Source organism: Urtica dioica, chromosome 5 (assembly GCF_054948205.1).
Source record: "Urtica dioica subsp. dioica isolate 48M chromosome 5, U.dioica_male_clone48M_v1_H2, whole genome shotgun sequence".
NCBI classification, from domain to species: domain Eukaryota; kingdom Viridiplantae; phylum Streptophyta; class Magnoliopsida; order Rosales; family Urticaceae; genus Urtica; species Urtica dioica.
The window spans coordinates 11138874-11149068 of record NC_142760.1 but is presented as its reverse complement, the minus strand read 5'-3'; positions in this window follow the sequence as shown (position 1 = coordinate 11149068).

The following is a 10195-nucleotide window of genomic DNA, read 5'->3' as shown; positions in this document are numbered from 1 at the left end:
GACATTAAGCTAAACTTGGAAAAGGTTTTGTGAACTTTTGAGTCCAAGTGTTTAGCTCAAGCTTTGTGTTGTCGGTCGTTTTCGGAAAACCCGAGACGCCAAGAAGGCACGTCGCTCAAAGGGCCGATGGTCAGGCCGGAGGTCCTGAAGAGCGGCAAGTCTTCAAGCCCTCGCCCAAACTCTTGACTCCGTGAGTCGAGCCTAGCCCCTCGAGTCGAGACTTGAGTCAGCTCCCCGAGTTGAGCCTCGCTCCTCGAGTTGAGACTTCATTCGGTCTCCTCGAGTCGAGCTTCGCTCCTCGAGTTGAGCCTTTAGTCAGTCTCCTCGAGTCGAGCTTCGCTCCTCGAGTCGAGCCTTGAGTCAGTCTCCTCGAGTCGAGCTTCGCTTCTCGAGTCGAGCCTTGAGTCAGTCTCCTCGAGTCGAGCTTCGCTCCTCGAGTCGAGTCATTCTCGTCAAGTGGAAACCTTCGTACTTCGCGTGGGAAGAATGGTATTCGAAGACCCCTAAAGGCCCTCAAGAGTCTGGCAAGACGAGCCATTCGCCGCGCGCACAGCACGCTGCGCCGGCCGGCCGCGCAGCAAACAGCGCGCCGCGCCATCAGGTCAGCGCGCCGCGCGCTCCATGCGCCGTGCGTCATGCACCGCGTCCTGTGACCCGCGCGCCGCGCCAGATGACCCGCGCGCCGCGCCCCCTGCGCCGCGCGCCGCGCGTTGTGCGCCGCTCGCGCCGTGCGCCTCCACTTGATGCCACATGCGTTCCTAGTCCCACATGGACGAAAAAGAAGCCTTCTAAGGCCCCCAAACACCTATAAATACCCTCTCTCATTGAGGGGAAATCCCATCCCATTCTTTCTCAAGGAACTTGAGACTTCTCTCTGCTTCTCTGGATGCCATCCTTGGCCTGAAGCAGATTCTCCACGATTTCTCGTTCTCATAGATTCTGAAGCGCTTTCTGGGGACTTCCGAGTGCCGCCTCTCTTGATCGAACGATTAATCTTGAGCCCACGAGCGCTCTAACGGTTTTCGACTGAAAATCGCCTACACGTCTAGCACCCTAGACGCGTCCACCATTTCTGACAAGAAATCGCCTACGCGTCCGGCATTTCCAACTAGGAATCGCCTACGCGTCCGGAATCTCCGCCACAACAAGGAACTCTTGACTTAGAGTCTTCCACGTCTCCAAAAGAGAGAAAACACACATTCTCTCTCGCATACGCGATCTCCGAAGTTCTGAGACGTCGCCGAGGACTCCTCCGCGCCTCGTCTCCTTCGTTGAGCACGCTTCTCCACCAAGGCTCCGCGCCTCACACCGCGTTACATACGCTTGAACTACGTTCTGACCTGATCCCACACACGGGTACGTAGGCAGCCGACAACCAAGGCACGGTCACTCCTCCTCCTCATCCCCTACCTCTCCCGAGAGGCGGGTTGATCGGAGAAAACCCTAGCTCGAGACTATCGAGTTCACACTCTTGGCCCGGGTGCGATCACTTGGTCCGGCCTTGGATCGAACCGCCCGAGGTTTTAAATAGTTGTTCATTTTCGTGCGACAACATTTTGGCGCTAGAAGGAGGGGACTTCCCGACCTATTCAGCCCGAAATCCCTTCTGTTCATCTTCTTCTTTTCTTCTGCGAACTCAACCTTCTCGAACTTGAGATACGATGAGTAGCCAACCACCCGTACGTTCTGAGGGCGTAAACAACCCCGAAAACGTCATTGGGACGAAGAAATACTTCTTGCGCTCCCGAGCGCATGGTGACGAAGAGTCGCTCCACGAAGAGAGCTCGACCCGCTCGCCATCTCCATCTCCTGATAGCAGGGACAACCGCATCACGGAGTTAGAGGAGAGTATCCTCCAGCTAAAGGCGAGGAACGCAAGGTACCACAGCCAACTGGCTGCGAAGCAACCTGTGCGTGACACGATAATCCCCAACGGGGATCCTGAGAACCTCAACGAGGAAAGCCGCGACCGCGACCCTGATTACGAGGGTACTGGCGATTTAGAGGATATCGAGACTTCTCTCATGAAGGACGGGGAACACCCCGCCGTGTTTGAAGCCGGTCCTACGAATCCCCTACCCCGGATGGGCGATGCGCCGGCTACTTCACAAGAGGGAAATTCCTGACGTTCGGCCTTCGACCGACTAAGTCAAAGGGAGAATGTTACGGAGAGTCAGGGCACGTGGAGAGCGCGCCGTCGCAGACGAAGCCTGCGCCTCCGTACGACCAGCCCAGATCTTAGGGATCACCTCACCGCCCAATGCATCGAGCGTGGCGATGACCTAAGGGAGCGACTAAGCTCTCGGCCAAACATCCCCGTAGCAGCCCCAACTAACGGGAACCGCCGAATGGGTCAAGGGTCAAATGAAAGACGATAGGTGACTCCTCCCGAACAGGGAGTTACTCCGACTACCGGTCTCGATGTGATCACAATGATCCACAATCTTCGAAATGAAGTACGAGATCTCCGAGAACACGGAATAGGCGGAAGTGCCTATGGGGTCGTTGAGGAGAGGTCCTCGCCTTTCACGGCTCAGATATTGGCCGAGGCATGCACGGGAAATTTCAAACTCCCGAACCTTGCTCCATATGATGGAAAAGCTGATCCCGCTTACCATATCCGGCACTATGAAACCTGGATGACGATGCAGGGTGTCGCTCCCGGCGCCATGTGCCAAGCTTTTAGTCTAACCCTCGCCGGACCCGGCTTCGAGTGGTTCAAAAACTTAAGGCCGGGAAGCATCCGATCGTTCAAAGACCTGAAGGACATGTTCCTAGCACGCTTCGCTACATCTATGGTCCAAAAGAAGACCAAGATGTACCTGTGGTCAATCAGGCAAGAGAATGGCGAGTCTCTTAGACGATACCTCGCCCGATTCACTGAAGAATCGAATAAGGTCGACCGCTTTGACGACAAAGATGCAATCAATGCCATCATTGATGGCTTGCACACAAGTGACTTCCTTAAGTCCATCGTCGGCCATGTCCCTTCTACTATGGCCGAGTTAATGACTCGAGCCAAGACCTTCATGGGAGTTGAAGATTACCTCGATGGTCGCAAGGGCAATAATCAAAGCCCTCACCACCGAGACGAGCCTAGCAACGAGCAAGGCAGCTCCCGCAAAAGGCGAAACAGAGGAGGTCAGACTTTTAATAGCCGACCTCCGATGCCCCAGAAGCCGCGACTTGCGAAAGACTTTAAGGGCTACTCGTCGTTCACACCGTTGAACACGACGCTAGATCAAATCCTGGCTTTGGCGCGTGAGAAGTTCACTCCCCCGGCTCCAATGAGCAAAGACCCCACGACTCGCGACCGGTCTAGATATTGCAAGTTCCATCAGGAATACGGTCACCTGACATCCGAATGCCACAGTCTTAAAAGGCAGATCGAGGCATTGATCCAACGGGGTGAGCTGAAAGAGTTCGTCTTACGCATGATTAGCGCTGCGGGCCCCACCTCGAACAGACCACAGTCTGGCAAGGGAGGAGGAACAGCGCTTCTGCCGACCGAACCACGGCTACTGCCAATGACAATCCACAGCTCCACGTTGTGACCACCATACTGGGCGGCCCGCAAGATGGAGACTCAGCCCGACAGCGGAAGAAATTCCTGAGGGCCGCGTCCCAAGGAGACGCTGCTATGCACGTCAACTTCACATATGAAGAACCTTCGTCCGTGCCTCACGAGACGATGTACTTCACCAACGAAGAGGCCAAGCGAGTTGTGCATCCGCACAATGACGCGATTGTGCTCAAAGCCCAAGTGGCTAATAACTTGGTGAAAAGGGTTCTCATCGACAACGGCAGTGCTGCCGACATAATATTCAAGTCCACCTTAGAGCGCATGAAGCTCGGGGGGCTACGCCCAACTCCGACCCAAACACCTTTATTCGGGTTCACTGTGGAGAGAGTCATGATCGAAGGCATCATCGATCTACCGGTCGCCTTCGGAACTCCCGGAGGCATTGAAGTCGTTCACATGGTCCCATTCCTAGTCGTCGACCAAGAGTCCCCCTACAACGTAATCATTGGGCGACCCACGTTGAACCGGCTACGGGCAATCACTTCAACATACCACCTACTGGTGAAGTTCCCCACCGAGGATGGAATCGGCACCATGGCTGGAGATCAATCTCAAGCTAGAATATGCTACATCCAGGGAATCGATGGAAAAACTGCTAGAAAGACGGTTAACACAATCTCCCAGCTCAGAGATAGCGTCGAGTCGACCAAGGTCCTCCGCGAAATCCATGAAGACCTCTGCATGACACTCAAGTGCAAGGCGCCGACGTCTTCATCCCAAACAGGGAGGGACCCCACAAAGTCTGCCAAGTCATACATGACGAGACACGCTACATCAAATACGCAGACACCGATCCGTCGCCTGTGGAATGCGAAAAACTTGAGAGACTACTACCACTAGCCAGCACTCCCCCCATTTTATTTCTTTGCTTTCCAACATTCAATAAGGCCTACGAGCCAATGTTTTACGATTTCAAATTTTTGCAATATTAATAAAGTTCGATGTTTTTCTTTTAAAATCCACTTTATCAAACATTTTTCAATCATCAAAGATTACACTTGTAAACCCAAAACTCGGGGGGCTAGTGACATAGGCAATGGTAAGTACGCTCAAAATCCTCAAGAAAGTACGCTCCACAAAAAGAAAGCACGCTCCGTCAAAACAAAACACCCGCACATAAAACGGGAACAAGCGTGCACGAAAGACGCCTCTGCGGCGCGCCATAAGCCATCCCCAAGATGCAGGCTAAAGATGCCTCCGCTGTGCGCCGTAAGCCATCCCCAAGATGCAGGCTAAAGACGCCTCCGCGGCACGCCATAAGCCATCCCCGAGATGCAGGCTAAGACGCCCCCGCGGCGCGCCATAAGCCATCCCAGAGATGCAGGCTAAGACGCCTCCGCGGCGCGCCACAAGCCATCCCAGAGATGCAGGCTAAGACGCCTCCGCGGTGCGCCACAAGCCATCCCAAGAGATGCAGGCTAAGACGCCTCCGCGGCGCGCCACAAGCCATCCCAGAGATGCAGGCTAAGACGCCTCCGCGGCGCGCCATAAGCCATCCCAGAGATGCAGGCTAAGACGCCTACATCGCGCACGTAAGACGCGTAAAAGCGCAACCCGTAAGACGCCTACATGGCGCAACCCAAGACGCCTACATGGCGCACTTAAGACACCTACATGGTGCACGTAAGACGCGTAAAGGCGCAACCCGTAAGACGCCTACATGGCGCAACCTAAGACGCCTACGTGGCGCACTTAAGACGCCTACATGGCGCACGTAAGACGCCTACATGGCGCAACCTCAGACGCCTACACGGCGCACTTAAGACGCCTACATGGCGCAACCTAAGACGCCTACATGGCGCAACCCAAGACGCCTACATGACGCTCCTAAGACGCCTACATGGCGCACTTAAGACGCCCGCATGGCGCAACCAAGTCGTCCCTCGCGACGCACCTAAGTGACCTACATGCCGCATCTAGGCCATCCCTCACGACGTGCCTACGATGCCTAAAACAACGTACAGAGCCGTCTCTAACGACGCGCTCTAAGTCACCACAAGGCATCGCATATGATGACTAACCGCTAACCGAGTGCGATCATACTCGCCTTAGGAGACTCCCCAATCCGTGCAAGCCAATTGAAGCTGCTCACAAAGCCTCGCGAACCCTGCCTCTGAGCAAGAACCTCGCTCAGCCTGAACTAGCTGAGACTTCGCTCCTCGAGTCGAGTCATCCTCCTCGAGTCGAGCTTCGCTCCTCGAGACAAGTTACTCTCCTCGAGTCGAGCTTCGCTCCTCGAGCCAAATCACTGTCCTCGAGTCGAGCCTCCCTCCTCGAGTCGAGTCATTCTCCTCGAGTCGATCTTCGCTCCCTGAGTCGAGTCATTCTCCTCGAAGTCGAGCCTCGCTCCTCGAGTCAAGTCATTCTCCTCAAGTTGAGCGTCGCTCCTCGAGCCGAGTCATCCTCCCCGAGTCGAGTCATTCTCCTCAAGTTGAGCCTCGAGTTGAGTCATTCTCCTCGAGTCAAGCTTCTCTCCTCGAGTCGAGTCATTCTCCTCGAACTGAACCATTCTCCTCGAGTCGAGCCCCGCTCCTCGGGTCGAGTCATTCTCCTCAAGTCAAGCTTCGCTCCTCGAGTCGAGTCATTGTCCTCGAATCGAGCTTCGCTCCACGAGTCGAGTCATCCTCCTCGAGTCGAGCTTCGCTCCACGAGACAAATCATTCTCCTCGAGTTGAGCATCTCTCCTCGAGTCGAGTCATCCTCCTCAAACTGAATCATTCTCCTCGAGTCGAGCTTCGCTCCTTGAGTCGAGTCATTCTCCTCGAGTCGAGCTTCGCTCCTTGAGTCGAGTCATTCTCCTTGAGTCGAGCATCGCTCCTTAACGTCGAGTCGTTCTCCTTGAGTTGAGCCTAGCCCCTCGAGTTGAGACTTGAGTCGGCTCCCCGAGTTGAGCTTCGCTCCTCGAGTTGAGACTTTATTCAGTCTCCTCGAGTCGAGCTTCGCTCCTCGAGTCGAGCCTTGAGTCAGTCTCCTCAAGTCGAGCTTCGCTCCTCGAGTCTAGCCTTGAGTCGTTCTCCTCGAGTCGAGTCCCGCTCCTCGAACAAACAGCTGGAGCAACCTGAAGAACAGGTTAGCCAAAGCAGAGACCCGCGCTCGCGCCTGGGGAATAAGGGCCGATCTTCCGAACGCAGACGAAGAAGCGTCACTAAGGCGGGAATGGCGGATGCCCCGTGAGACCGACTTATGCTTGATGCGTGGTAAAACTTTTAGCGTTTATCCCCGAGCAGTCGAAGCCCTCCGGTGCGGCAGAGCCTCCCGTCAGGTGCCACTCCGTCTTCTCGAAGCGTCAGCCCGTAGCATCAACCTCCGTCTTCGAGACCTCGGAATGAGCACGCCTTTGCAAAATGCAAAAGTGCAGTCGCCTTCCAAGCTGGCCCAGACGGAAGCCATGATCTTCCCCTAATAAGTCACGATTACACAATCGTCGCCCTGCTAATCACCGTCGAGTCCCATGGACTCCGGATTGATGATATTATCAAACAAAATGCCATCGAAGAAAGACTTGGGCGTGACTTCGCCACAAGATCAACGAGCTGCGACACGCCGGTACACCTCTACACAAATGCATGCCCTACCTGCGCGTGCATACCCCCTTTTGCTCCGGGGCTAGAGCGACGAACGCAAGCGCGTTCGCCTCGCCCACGTTGAGCTACGCCTCCTATCCGCTTGGATCCTCCTCCACGTGTCGATCACACACTCGTGTCGAGAGAGACGGAATAGCGAGAGATAGCACTAGCAATTGTGAGAGTATTCTTTATAATCACAAAAGCTTCGCGACAACGAAGCCCTGGGAGATAAATTTTCCTCAAACACCCGGCGGAAACAACTAAAAGTTCACCGCCCGAGGCCTCCCGAGCAATGAACTTGGGGCGCTAATGTTGTCGGTCGTTTTCGGAAAACCCGAGACGCCAAGAAGGCACGTCGCTCAAAGGGCCGATGGTCAGGCCGGAGGTCCTGAAGAGCGGCAAGTCTTCAAGCCCTCGCCCAAACTCTTGACTCCGTGAGTCGAGCCTAGCCCCTCGAGTCGAGACTTGAGTCGGCTCCCTGAGTTGAGCCTCGCTCCTCGAGTTGAGACTTCATTCGGTCTCCTCGAGTCGAGCTTCGCTCCTCGAGTTGAGCCTTGAGTCAGTCTCCTCGAGTCGAGCTTCGCTCCTCGAGTCGAGCCTTGAGTCAGTCTCCTCGAGTCGAGCTTCGCTTCTCGAGTCGAGCCTTGAGTCAGTCTCCTCGAGTCGAGCTTCGCTCCTCGAGTCGAGTCACTCTCGTCAAGTGGAAACCTTCGTACTTCGCGTGGGAAGAATGGTATTCGAAGACCCCTAAAGGCCCTCAAGAGTCTGGCAAGACGAGCCATTCGCCGCGCGCACAGCACGCTGCGCCGGCCGGCCGCGCAGCAAACAGCGTGCCGCGCCATCAGGTCAGCGCGCCGCGCGCTCCATGCGCCGTGCGTCCTGCGCCGCGTCCTGTGACCCGCGCACCGGGCCAGATGACCCGGGCGCCGCGCCCCCTGCACCGCGCGCCGCGCGTCTTGCGCCGCTCGCGCCGTGCGCCTCCACTTGATGCCACATGCGTTCCTAGTCCCACATGGACGAAAAAGAAGCCTTCTAAGGCCCCCAAACACCTATAAATACCCTCTCTCATTGAGGGGAAATCCCATCCCATTCTTTCTCAAGGAACTTGAGACTTCTCTCTGCTTCTCTGGATGCCATCCTTAGCCTGAAGCAGATTCTCCACGATTTCTCGTTCTCAGAGATCCTGAAGCGCTTTCTGGGGACTCCCGAGTGCCGCCTCTCTTGATCGAACGATTAATCTTGAGCCCACGAGCGCTCTAACGGTTTTCGACTGAAAATCGCCTACACGTCTAGCACCCTAGACGCGTCCACCATTTCTGACAAGAAATCGCCTACGCGTCCGGCATTTCCAACTAGGAATCGCCTACGCGTCCGGAATCTCCGCCACAACAAGGAACTCTTGACTTAGAGTCTTCCACGTCTCCAAAAGAGAGAAAACACACATTCTCTCTCGCATACGCGATCTCCGAAGGCTCCGCGCCTCCACCAAGGCTCCGCGTTACATACGCTTGAGCACGCTTCTCCACCAAGGCTCCGCGCCTCACACCGCGTTACATACGCTTGAACTACGTTCTGACCTGATCCCACACACGGGTACGTAGGCAGCCGACAACCAAGGCACGGTCACTCCTCCACCTCATCCCCTACCTCTCCCGAGAGGCGGGTTGATCGGAGAAAACCCTAGCTCGAGACTATCGAGTTCACACTCTTGGCCCGGGTGCGATCACTTGGTCCGGCCTTGGATCGAACCGCCCGAGGTTTTAAATAGTTGTTCATTTTCGTGCGACAACACTTTGTTCATTTGGCTCCATGAGGTCACTGTTAGGAATCACATCGAGTAGGAATAGTTAAACTGGAAGCTAAGTAAAAACAAGAACGAAAATTGTCAAAAGGGTATTTTTGTCTTTTGAGACATAGGATGAAATGAATGTCAATAAATTTTTTGACATGGTCATTTGATGACATACATCACTCAGCCAAAATTAGATTTATTGAGCCTTGTGGATTAATTTCATTTCATAAGAATTTTATTGAAAATTCTTAATGGGCCTTTTCCATATTGTCATGAACAAATGAAGGAGCTTCTAGAAGCCCCTTCTAGAGTGAATATAGGCGCCCAACATACCCAAAGAAAGAGAGAATATTTTATGCATAAATGTATCAAGATACTTGCCAAAAGAAAAAGAGGAAACAAATTTCCTATGCATGCCATAAGGAAATTCGGCCAAGGCTAGAGAAAGGAACAAAATAGGAAACAAATCAAGGCTTCTAGAATGCCTTGTTGGCTGTGTGACTCTATGAAGGAAAAAGGGAAATTGGCTCATGAATATGTGATACTCTATAGAAGAGGAAACTACCTTATTGAAGGTGAGACCTCTCCTATAAATAGGAGCCACATTCCACACATTTCATTCATCCAAGTTTAAGAGATTTGAGAGACTCTCTCTCTAGAACTTGGCCGATCCTCTCTCTATCTCTAGTTAATTTTCGGTTTTTGTTTTGGCACCTAGGTCCTCATTTGACCTAGTGTTTAGCTCTGCGACTTCAAGACTCGTTCTTAAGTCGTAGTGTTTAAAAGTGCCCACACAATAATTCTTCTTCTCTCGAGTGATTTAGTGATAGAAACTTTCGTGGTTGCTCGAGCTGCCGAGGAAGGAAGAGAGACGTGCTGCGAGGGGAGACGAACGTTGCAACCTTTTTCCAAAAGCTTCTCAACGTTCAAGCGTCTAAAAAGGTTAGTAAACTTCTATGCTCATAATAGTTTTATTTATATGTACTTGCTCTTTGTCTAGGTTAGTAAAAACGTTTTACTTGAAAAAGAAAATTTTTAAAATTCCGCCGCTTAACGAAGCGTTAAACTTTTTCGTAAACCCTAGATAAATTCCAACAAATGGTATCAGAGCTATGGTCAAAGATATGCATGTACATGTATTTAAAAATATGAGCTTGAAAATCATTTTCGAAAGTTTACTAATTTTGTGACAAGTTAGAATTGTTTTCTTAGATTTTTTTAATTTAAATTAAAAATCATGTTGTTTTCTATGAG